The following is a 10,288-nucleotide window of genomic DNA, read 5'->3' on the forward strand; positions in this document are numbered from 1 at the left end:
TATTATATGTCTTGGTGATTTTCTTTTAGGGTCTATCCATCCTGGGGTTTGTTGAGCTTCTTGAATGCTTATCTTTTCACTTTTCATCATGTTAGGGAATTTTTCTCCCAGAAGCTCTTCAACTATCTCCTCTGTGGACTTGTGTGATTGTTCCTGTTCCAGAATGCCAATAATTCTTAAGTTATACCTCTTCATTTTGTCCAACATGAATCTTAGGCCTTCTTCAGATTTTTAAAATCCTTTTTTGTGCTTGCTTTTCTGTGTTAGTAGTGTTGAGAGATTTATCGTCTAGTTTACTAGTTCTGGCTTCTATCTCTTCAGTTCTGCTCCTTTTCTGTCCATTTCTGATATTCTATTATTAATCATTTTCTGTCCATTTCTGATATTCTATTATTAATCATTTGGATCCCTTTCTTTAGATTTTGAATTGTTTCCAATACTATATCTATCTTATTTGATTGTTCCTGTAGCACTTTCCTGACTTCTTCCTTATCTTTCTCAACTCCATTATATAGTGTTTTGATACATTTTATAATCATTTTCCTGAATTCCTTCTCAAGCATTTCCAAAGCCTACCCATCTTCCAGTTGGAGTATAGGTCTACTTCCAGCTCATTTGCTTCAGTCACTTTATCTCGTTTCTGGACATGTGAAGATATGGTTATCTGCTTCTGATTTTGGGCATATTCAGGAGTTATCTATGGCCTTAATACTTAGATGGGAGAATATTTTGGTATTTTTTATGCTCCCTGATTGCCTCCAGGTAGATGTGATCAGGAAATGGGCTTCCCTTTTCACTCTTCTTTTTGAGAAATTTCAAGATGCCAATGTTGGTCATTTTGACGTAAGTTAAGATAGAATTTTCAGCCTATTTCCTTTTTTGTCTGCTTGTCCCACTCCACAATCCCCGTTCAGGCCTTTTTTCTAGTTAGAAACAGTTCAGGGCCAGCTGTGGCCGTTTGGTTTTAATTGGAAACTGTCTCTTTAAAGTTCGAGGAGATCTGTGCGCATGCGCGTAGTAGAACCCTCTGAGGGTGGGGCTAGGGTGTCCGCTAGCTCAGGCACCCCTATAGTCACCAGAATGGAGGTGCACAGACAGCAAGAGACCAATGAACACCTCCCAAAAGAAAAGAATGCCCACACCTTTATCTCTGCGGCTCTGTCAGGTGTCCGTGGCTGCTCGGATCCTTCCCCCGCTTGGTCTCACCCAAGATGGCGGCTCCTGGAGCAGCTGAGAGTCCTGAACTAGAAAGCAATGGATTTCTTGCTTCTGCTACAACTTCCCCTAGCTGTAAGTCTTCCAACCTTCTAAATATTCCTTTATATGTGGTTCAGAGTTCTGGGACCATCCCCTGTACCTGCTTTGTCCTGTATTCCGTGTTGCTGCTGACGAAGCTTGTTACTGCACTTCCACCCGATCCGCCATCTTGTTTGTTCTCTCCTCTCCATAGAGTTTTAAAAGTTAATCATGTGGCCGTTTTTTCTGAGGCATATCTGGGTGGATTCAAACTTCCAGCCTTCCTGTTAGCAACTAAGCATGTTAACCATTTGTCCCACTTAGGGAATCTGACCTGGCTTCTTCTTGTTGCTAAGTGCTGTCGAGTTAGTTCTGACTTATAGCGACTCTGTATAGGGTTTCCAAGGAGCCGCTGGTAAATTTAAATTACCAACCCTGTAGTTCAAACTGACCTTGCAGTCCAGTGCACATGGTGCTAAATCTAGTCAAACACTTTGAGGTTGCATCTAGCTGTGGCCTCCATGATAGAGACATGGTCTGCCTTGTTTTCCACATTTGATTTCGGCCTCCATGCCTTGCCAGTTTTGTTGGTTGCTGTCACTGTTTTATGCATATTCTCGGAGACTGTAGCTGTGACTCTTGACTCCCTGTCTGTGTTGAGGTCTCTGCTAGCTGTTGCCAACACTGAGCCCCCAGCTGGCAGGTGTCTGAGCTCGGGGGGGAGGCAGAAAGGCAGCTGCTGGAAGCATCGATGGATTTATTGGTGGAAATTTCACGGCTCATAAATGCCACTAGGGCTTGGAGTCTAATGTCTCGGTATAAGGCTAATGTGGAAACTGGCTCACTGCTCACCCTTCTACCCACCTTCCCTACATGGGTCAAGCCAGGCTATCCTCACAGAACATGCTCATTTTTTGCCATAAGTGACATTTCCGGAAGGAAGTGACAGACTGGTGATATTTCCAGAGTTAGGAAGGCAAGGGCTGCACGGGGCTTCAGGAGGAGGTCCCCAGCCTGACAGCAGCTTGGTGGTGAGCCTGGCATGCTTATGAAAGGTCAAGACACAGCTCTACCTTGCTGGCTGCAGGCCTGGGCTGAAGGATGTATTGGGAAGTGGTTCTACTAGCAAAATGTCACCCTAAACCCAAGGGAACATCCAGTCCAAGACAGATGTCACAGAGAAAAACAGATGAGTATACACATATGAAAATAAAATACACACAAAACTTAGAGACTGAGTCTGCAAGGAACAAAATCCCCCAAACCCACTGCCACTGAGTTGATTCTCACTCATAGTGCCCTTGTAGGACAAAGTAGAATCACCGCAGAGAGTGTCCAAGGCTGTAAATCTTTATGGAAGCAAATTGCCTCATCTTTCTCCCTTGAAATAGCTAGTAGGTTCAAATTGCTGACCTTTTGGTTAGCAGCCCACCAGTTAACCCACTGTGCTACAGAGCTCCTTTTTAAGGCACCAGGATTACACAAATGAGGAGGCAAACCCATGAGGAAGTGCAAAGGTTTCCCACAGCCCGAGTCTGTCCTGTCTCTTCCTCTCTGTTGTTGTTGTGAAGTGTCATTGAGTCAATTTCAACCCTGTATAGGGTTTCCAAGGAGTGGCTGGTAGGTTTGAACCACCAATCGTGTGGTTAGCAGTCTAATGCTTATCCTACAGGCCATCTTGTCACTAGATGACAGAGAATTCTTGCCATGCATGTTATGTCAGCTGCAGTGTTCGGATGTGATCCACAGATATGTGAGGCTGAGAACTCAGAAGTGCCATTGTCTGTAATGATAGAATTTTCCAAAATGCTGACCAGCTCTTGATAAAGTTTTGAAAAACAAAAACAAACAAAACCATTCCTTTTTCCCTTGACTTGCACAGCAGTTGTATTTCTGAAAAAAACTTCCTGTGTATTAGACCAGCTCTCAAATACTTTGTATTGCTAAGTAGAAAAGATTCAGGTCCTAGGCTACAATAATGAGGAACAGATTTTTCACTTCCACAAATTGTGCAGCAAGATGTCTGAAAAACATGTGGCATGCAAGTCAATTCCTTGTTGGAATCACAGATGTCTCCCTTCAGGCTCCAGCCACTTAACCACCACAGTGCCACCATCATTAACCAGTTGCTATAGAGTGTATTCCAACTCATGTGTGTCAGAGTTAGAATTGTGCACCATAAAGTTTCCAATGGCTTATTTTTTAGAAGTAGATATCCAGGACTTTTTCCCAAATTGCCAACTTTGGTTTGTACCACCCAGGGGTTCACCATCATTGCAATAATCAAAACCATCCTCATGTATTTCAAAATGTCCCCTAGGGGGCAGTACTGTGGTCTGCCACATGACCCGGCCACACCCTCAACTCCTACTACTGTTGTAGCCCACTTTGGTCCAACTACCCTGGCTGCCTTGCCATTGTTCAAACACAACAGGCATACTGTTCCTTCAACTCAGACGGCCTCCCTCCGGGACACCCATATGCCTGCTCCTTCATTTCATTCAGCTCAGCATTTTCTAACCCTCAACCCTACTTTTATTTTTTTATATAGAACTTAACATCTGACATTTTATTTATTATCTGTCTTTCCCACTAAACTGGAAGAAATCTCCACGAGGACAGGGCTTCTTTGGGTTTGTTTTGTTCACAACTAAATCCCTGTTCCCCATACTGTTGTGATCAATAAAATTTGTTTAATGAGTAGGTGAATAAATCTAGAGGGATTTTACTTAATTCATTAGGCAGGGTAATAAAAGAGATCTAATACCACTACCATTGGCCTATAACATTATTCCACAGTCTCTCGGGGATACAAAGGCCAACACAGCTCTTGCTGGGCAGGTAGCTTCCCTGCAAGTGACTCAGGGATCCACGTTCCCTTCAACATCCTTAATATGTAGTAGCCTTCAGGAAGGGTCCCACGGGGGAGCATTTTATATACCACATTTAGAAGTGGTATATGTCAGTTCTTCATCCATTGGTCGCAACCCAGTTTATGGCCGGTCTTACTGCAAGGAGGCTGGGAAATGTTGAGCTGTGGATCAAACAGCAAAATAGAACAGTTTGGTGAACAGCATTGATCTCTGCTACAATACCAGTGTCATTGTTGTTGTTAAGTACCTTAGAGTTAGTTCTGACTCAGAGCTACCCACCAGGAGTCCACCATACCAATACGATCAAGGTTTTATCTTGTCAGATGTGGATGATGGTCCCACTGCCCTCCCCAGAACAGTTCTGGCCACCACTGTCTTTTTCCTTCCACCCTCAGACCCAGGCTCTGGTAGGCAGAACTCCTCCAGGCTTCTAGCCTCTCCCATTGGCCCTGTATGACTGATGACCCTGTTTTCTCTTCCTTTCAACAAGTGCTCTTAGCTCTCACTGTGCTGCTCTAGCCCTTCTGCATTCTGTGCTTTGCCCTGTGTTATTTGGACCCCAGTGAGGGCAGAAACCACAGAAAGTAGTGCTGGGCCCCCACAAAGGCGGCTTAGTGAATGGAAATGACTTCAGCAAAAACTCACAACTCAAGACAATACTGTAGCCAGAGGACTAAACTTGGCATGAACCTAATTGTGGCCTAATAATTGTGTGTGAACTCCAATTCCTATACCTATGGTTATAATCTGAATTGAGAATGACTTCTTTGTTGCGTTAACAAGACAACATTAGTATGAGGTCTTAATCCACAAGCTTTTTGAAGCCCCCTCCCATATAGGGTATATCTTAAGTCAGTCTCTTTAGAGATAAAGCAAGCATGAGAGCAGTTGGGGCAAGATAGATGCCAAGCCACATGATGGTCACCATGGAACAAGGACCTTCCCCAGTCAACTGAGAGCGAGCCTTCCCCTAGAGCCAGAGCTCTGAATTCAGACTTCCAGCCTCCTAAACTGTGAGAAAATAAATTCAGTCTTCAATGTGCCTTTTCCCCACACTGTGGTATTTGTCACAGCAGCACTAGATAAGTAAGCCTGTCAGCACCCCTGAGCTTTGGTGGTGGTGGTGGTTATATGTTGTCTAGTTCCAATTCATAGTGATTCTGTAGAGGGTTTCTAAGGCTGTAAATCTTTATGGAAAGCCTCATCTTTCTCCTGTGGAGCAGTTAGTTGCTTCAAACTACTGACCAGAAAAACTAGATAGTGTCCAGCTACCACTACCAACTGCTCTGAAAGAAATCACATTAGACGGTCCTAGAGAGAGTAGTGAGGCACTGTGGGTTAATATGCTAGACTGCAAAGTCGGTTTGAACAAGGTTGGCGGTTCAAACTCACCAGCTGCTCCTTGGAAACCCTATACAGGGTTGCTAAGGATCAGAACCAACTAGACAGCACTTAACAAGATAGAGTGGGTGAGAAATATAGAAAACTCAATCATAAAGAGACCAGGCTTACTGGTTGGCTAGAGAATGGCAGAACTATGGCCCATGGTCACCCTTTAGGTCTGGAAATGACTTCAACCCTATGGCTTAATTCTCAAGATAGTTCTATTAAGGGGAACAATAGCACTAGGGAGGCATGCACACCTTAGACTAATCAACCATTTGAGATCAAAAGGACAGCATTTACCCAAGGACAAAGTTTAGAAGGGTTAAGGAGGAGGAGAAAAGGAAACAGGACACACAAGAAGGGAAGGTAAATGATGTTACACTGAGGGGGTTGCTATCAGTGAGATTAAATGTGTACCAATTATTGAATGGAAAACTGATTTGCTCTGTAAACCTTCACCCAATTCACAAAAAGTCTGGAGAAGTATCTGAGGGGCTGGCTCTAAGGGTTTCACACCTTCCTAGATTGCAAGCACTTCCTGATGCAGCCTAAAACTGGCAGTCTTAAGCATTGTTTTATTTTCTAAGATTCTAATGACCAAAATGTAAAAAGAAACAAAACAGAAATTAAGCGCACAGAACAAAACCCACCTTTTTACCAGATCTACTTTTATTTCAGAAGGATGTTTGTATTATAGTATTTACTTTTGTTTATATACAAGTCCTTCACATTTGTGTTTAAAATGCACAGACCTCCCTTAATTCTCTTGTTCCTGCTTAAATTAGCTGTTATTTTACAATACAAAAAATACCAAAAATTGCAGTCCTAAATGTATGTATAACACCCACAACCCCCAGCAATGAAATAGTTTACAATACTTACTTCATATTTACATGAGTGCAAGAGATGCTAAATTATACATATTAACAAACTAAGCTCAAGTCCAAACAAACAAAAACCGTAAATAACTATAAAACAAAAATTTCCAGAGCCAGAATACAGGCTTCACTAGTGTTCAGAATGTTTTGTTCACAAATTCTGAGTCACTGAAAGTTGATTCCATTATTGCCTTTAAGAGAGAAAGGCATTGGTTTCTCTCTCCTCTCCAAATCGGTCCCTGCAGGCAAGGTGTTTACTAGTGTCAGAGACTCATTGGGGGAAATGGCCCTTGATGGGCTGGGCTCTCTAGAAATCAGTCATTGCAGATTTTTATGGTTTGGGTCAAGTCTGGTAAATTGGGTAAACAAACTTTTCAGTCAAGAGTCAGTGTATGCCCTAATGGTGGAAGGCCTCTGCCCCTACTGCAATCCTTCGGGGCCAATTCTCATAGAAAGGGCCACAAGGAAAGACTTCCTGGGATGATAGGGCTTGAGGAGATGGATTTTGTTGTAATGCTAAAGGGCTTCTTTTTCATCTTGGCCACTGCTCTAGTGTTAATTTAGGTTAAGTACTTAGTAAATATTTGCTGAAAGAAGGGATGAATTGCACTGAAGGATCAAGGGTGTTCATGAAAACATCACCCTGCCGCTCCCCAAATATACTCCATTAAGTTAAAGGACCAAGATACACTGAAAAGTAGTGTGTCCTTTTTTCTATAGATAGTGCTCTGGTCATTCAACCTTCCCCAGTATCCCTGTGTATCTCCTGCCTTGCACCTTAGGCCACTTCACAGATGTTCTGAAAATTTCCTTTAGCCAACACACATCTGTCAAGGGCTGTACTTCCTCTGCAGTCTTGGGGCTGGTTAGACCAGAAGGACATGCTGCTTTCTCCCCACACCTCTGTCCACCTTTTGTGGATCTTAGGGAAGCCCAGGCTTCTCCCCAAACTGTGTAAGGACAGGGATGGGATGAACAGGAGTTCGGGGTTGATGGTGGAGTTAGGAAGTCTCCATGAGGAAACAGGAGCTATTTATTAACAAACTAGCCATGCAAATCCACCCCCATTTTTTAGTACCCAAAGATGACATAAATCACAGTAGAAACTATGGTCCTGGGAAAAAGGTCATTAAAATTTTGGACAAAAATCAGAAAAAAATGCAGCCGGAAAAACCCTATTGTGGAAAATCTGGTTTTTACAGTTAATAGTCTTTGAACTTCAAGGCTAAGAGAAACACTCCTTAGGATGAAAGTGGTCAACCTCACCATCTAGTACCCAGAGCCTGCATTGTAAGATCCACGATGTGCTTGTTGAGCCAACTGCAGGGACAGGGGTGACAGAGACCACAGCTTTGCATCTCCTCACAGACTGCTATTCAAATGGATTCATTTCAACACCCCTGTTTTAACTGACCGAATGGGAGCCAGATGCATTTGAACACATGGGGATGCAATTTTTTGGCTTCATTATCAACATTATCAGGGCCCAATGAGAGAACTTCTTCGAATTGGGATGTCCCGTATAGGGCAACAAAATGTATCAGGTGCAACTCAGACATTGTTACATTTAATAAAAATACATTAAGCTATTTTTGTTGTATGTACACTCCAAATGTCTGAACATTCTGGACACTACTGTATAGTTATGTACAAGTGTAAAATCAGTGTTCACACGACTAATTTATACACAGGCTCTCCTGTGACACGCAGGCATTTCTTCAGTTCCCAGATGGTGGCCCATTCCTTCTTGGTAATTGGCTCTAAGCTGAGTTCTATTTTCTCCTGGCCACTCTCTTCCTCTGCCCTGAGCCTGAAAGAAGCTGCTTACTGTTGGCTGCAAAGGAGAAGCTGGGGTTCAGCTGTTTCTCCATTATTGGAGCAAAACTGAACATTACTTGCTCCTCCTTCCTTTCAAAAAATAAACAATATGTTATATATATATTAAAAAAAAATCAATCAGGTGGCTGACGGTCAAGATGCATGTTATCTCATGACACAGGACTGATATGGGGTAGAGACCTCTTTGGTAAGGAAAGGCTGGCTCTGTGAACAAACAAGGAGGCTTTTCCTGGAGGGAGGTTGTTCCCAAAGGCCTTCCTCTTTCTTCACTAAGAGGCCTGGTAGGAAGTGTGGGGGCAGAAGGGCCAATCCACTGCAGGCTCTGTAGGAGCCATGTTCTTTCTGGAGCCAGGGATATGAGGAGTTCCTAATAGGAGGGAACTTTTCTAGAACAGCTCTTTACCAATGATGTGAAAATGAATCTCTCTTGAGAGGTGAATCTCAAAGTAGAGGTGTTCTGTGCATCAGATAGTGTTTTATTGTTTTCAAAACTCTCCTAGAAAACATCTTCCCAGAGGATTCTTCATGGAAGCAGGGTTAGTGTTGGGGAGGAGACAGTATCCCCTAAGTACTGCATTTAAAGGTGAAATGCTGTAGTTTTGGCTCTTTTGTGTATTATTTTCTTCAAATTTACAAGCTTGAAAGGTGCTGCACCAAAGTCCCTCCCAACTGGATAATGGCAGAGGACTCCAGGTGCTGAAGGGGAGGAGAGGTCTTAGGAGGCTGGGGAAGCGTGACGTCCAGGCAGGGCCCTGCCACCTCTCTTACATGTGGTCATTTTCCACTAGGCATAGTTTTCCATCCTTGGCCACTTTTGCTATCTGCTTTTCTTCTTTACCGGTATTCACCTGCCCTCTTGACAGCCACCACTTTGGTCTGTAGACCGAGCCCCTCTCCTGGTGTCTGACTCCACCCCGGCTTGGGACTGACCCATATGTTTAGAGCGGGTGAAAGCAGCACAGAGTCACTCTATATCCAGGGGCGCCAAGTGCTTTTAATGCTCTTTTCTGCTCAAAGGAGAACATGAGCAAGACCCTTCCTGTGTGGTGCCCTGGCCAGAGGGACCTGGGGTGGGGATCAGGGAAGCAAAAGGGACCACGCCTTATTTACAGTGAGTATGTTGACCACAATTAAAACAGGAGCTTTCACAGTTAGTTCATTTCTGCTTTCCTCTCAATTCCTTGGGGTGAGAAAATTCTTTCCTTGCTGCAAATTAGATTTTAGAAAAAGAGTAGGTTGCCAATGATAGCTGTTTAAATTTTACAAGAATGTAGGAATGCAATTATGTAAAAACTTAGGCTTAACTAACTTTCCAATTGCTAGATCTATTTAAAGTCTAGGCACTTAGTGTGTGTGTGTGTGCATGAGAGAGAGAAAGAGAATTTCATGTGGATTAAGACTAAATTAATCAAATTACTTTAGAAAACTACCTATTAGATCAGTTTACATTCTAAGTAACACTGCTGACCTTGACGTTGAAACAGCCCCCCTCTATCTTAATTGATATGATTCAAAAGAGATGGACCATTATTAATTCTCACCTAGAAAATTGCTACTCCCTGGAAGAGAGATCTGCCTAAGTCGTGCAAGAATAAATAGCACATCTTTAAAAAAGATAACAGGCTTCAGATGAAAACAAGTTCATTCATCTGACTATTTTTTAAAAGACCATGTTCAAGAACAACTGATGACAAAGTCTACTTGTAAACACTACATCTTTTGTTTTTTGCACAGTTGAGACAGTCCCAAGAATGGTTTTCCACAAGTGAACCCGAGCGTCCTTCCCAGCTCGCTCCCTGGTTCTACGCTGGCCTCCTCCAGCAACAATTGGACCATCCCTGGATCTGTAATTGAATTGATTATTTCCTATGCAAAAGTAAAAGGTTAGATGCTGGGACATGGATGGGAGAAACCGTCAAAGAAAGCGCTGTGAACATGCAGATGAATTGGATGCTGAGTGTTTCCAGTCTTCTGCTGGCACGCACCACCGCTCCCTGCCTGCTCCTTCCCGGGCAGACAGTTCTGGTGGGGCACACACTGGCTCTTGCTCGCTCATGGGAGTCTCTGGCTCCAGCA

The sequence above is a fragment of the Chrysochloris asiatica genome, unplaced genomic scaffold (assembly GCF_000296735.1).
Source record: "Chrysochloris asiatica unplaced genomic scaffold, ChrAsi1.0 scaffold00304, whole genome shotgun sequence".
Taxonomy (NCBI): Eukaryota; Metazoa; Chordata; class Mammalia; order Afrosoricida; family Chrysochloridae; genus Chrysochloris; species Chrysochloris asiatica.